Here is a 1,690-nt window from a genome sequence, read left to right as displayed (position 1 = left end):
TACATGGAACAGACAGCTGTCAGAGAGGAAGTGGGTAAGGGGACTGGATGAAAGAAAGTGGAGAGATTAAGCAAACACACACACACATACACACACTTATTTAACACATAGACACAGACAACAGTGTGGTGATAGCCAGAGGGAAAGGGGAGGGAGGTGGAGGTGAGCAAACGGGAGGAAAACGGGGAGACTTTGCTTGGGTCAATGGGCACAGGATAAAATATGCAGATGGAATTTTTTAAAAATATATTCTATTGATTTTTTACAGAGAGGAAGGGAGAGGGATAGAGAGCCAGAAACATCGATGAGAGAGAAACATCGATCAGCTGCCTCCTGCACACTCCCCACTGGGTATGTGCCCGCAACCAAGGTACATGCCCCTGACCGGAATCGAACCTGGGACCCTTCAGTCCGCAGGCCGATGCTCTATCCACTGAGCCAAACCGGTTAGGGCCAGATGGCATTTTATTGAGTTGTACACTTGAAACTTGTATGTGGCGAGTTTGGAAGGCATTTAATTGATGTGTCTCTTTCACATCGATGTCTCTCTCTCTCTCTCTCTCTCTCTCTCTCTCTCTCTCTCTTCCCCTACCCTTCCTTCCAGTCTATCTCTCAATGGAAAAAAATATCCTCAAATGAGGATTAACAACAACAAGAAAAGGAACATGACATTCCATGTCAATATGACTCAATCCCCTTTAGAAGTAGTTGAGGACTTCATTGCTCTAAAGGTAAGAACAGGTAGGGTCTGGCCATTCCTGTGCATCGGTTTCTTCATGTGTACGTGCACTTGAGGCATGGAGTTCTTGTCCTTCACTCACCCAGAACTTTTCTCTTCTGTACCATAAAGGCAGAATGGGGCTTAACAAGAAGAAAGACTGGTAGGCAGGAACTGCAAATAAAACAGCCATTATCTATTTTTAAACTGGTTACATTTGAGAAAACACTGATTCCTCTTTTGTTTGTGGGAACAACCTTCTTTATCCTGCCAAGGTTGAAACCTGTGCTTAAGTAATGTGAAAAAAATAATATAAAAAGAAAATAGATGCTCTGAACATCATTTCAATTTCCCGAGGAAGGAAGGAATAATTCAGTAAGAAACTATTTTAGAGAGAGCTATCATAGGTTAAAATAGGTCCCAGAGTTTACTATTACTTTCTCCCTCTTGATGTTTTTCGATAAAACTATATAAGGCATTTGGAGGATTAACTACACATATTGCAGCACAGGTGTGGAGGTCTAATGTGTTAGTCCATTTCACAAATGCTCCAACCTCTGATATAAGATACATCTCAGCATTTATTACAGTATACCTCTTACTCTTGGGATTTTTGTCCTTGTCTTTTCCTTTAGATTTAGAGTTTCTTGAGGTCAAGGATGATATGGACTAAGTACTTGACGGATCTAATAAAATTTATAGAAGATATATTAAATTGACCACAAGTAAAGGAAAACCAGAAAATCATGCCAAGAGTAGTGCATCAGTTAATAACAAATGTGAGGGGATCCTATATGAAAAAACAGGAAGAGAAATCATTTGTGTGGTTTTTAAAAAATTATATGCTGTAGAAGAATATGTATAATGTGATCCTATTTATATTCTTAAATGACAAGTGCTTATGCTTACATGTACATTAACATTTCTGGAATGATACACAAATGCTAGTGGGACTAAAGAGTGGGGAAATGA

At 39.6% G+C, this 1,690-nt stretch overlaps 1 pseudogene; it reads right to left on the bottom strand.

The window, feature by feature from the left end:
- Positions 1-1,126: 1,126 nt before the first annotated feature.
- Positions 1,127-1,690, bottom strand: part of LOC106727003 — a 4,804-nt pseudogene continuing 4,240 nt past the window's right edge.

The sequence above is a fragment of the Myotis brandtii genome, unplaced genomic scaffold, assembly GCF_000412655.1.
Source record: "Myotis brandtii unplaced genomic scaffold, ASM41265v1 scaffold345, whole genome shotgun sequence".
NCBI lineage: Eukaryota > Metazoa > Chordata > Mammalia > Chiroptera > Vespertilionidae > Myotis > Myotis brandtii.
The sequence above is the reverse complement of the archived record's forward strand: the minus strand, read 5'-3'. Positions and strand labels throughout refer to the sequence as shown.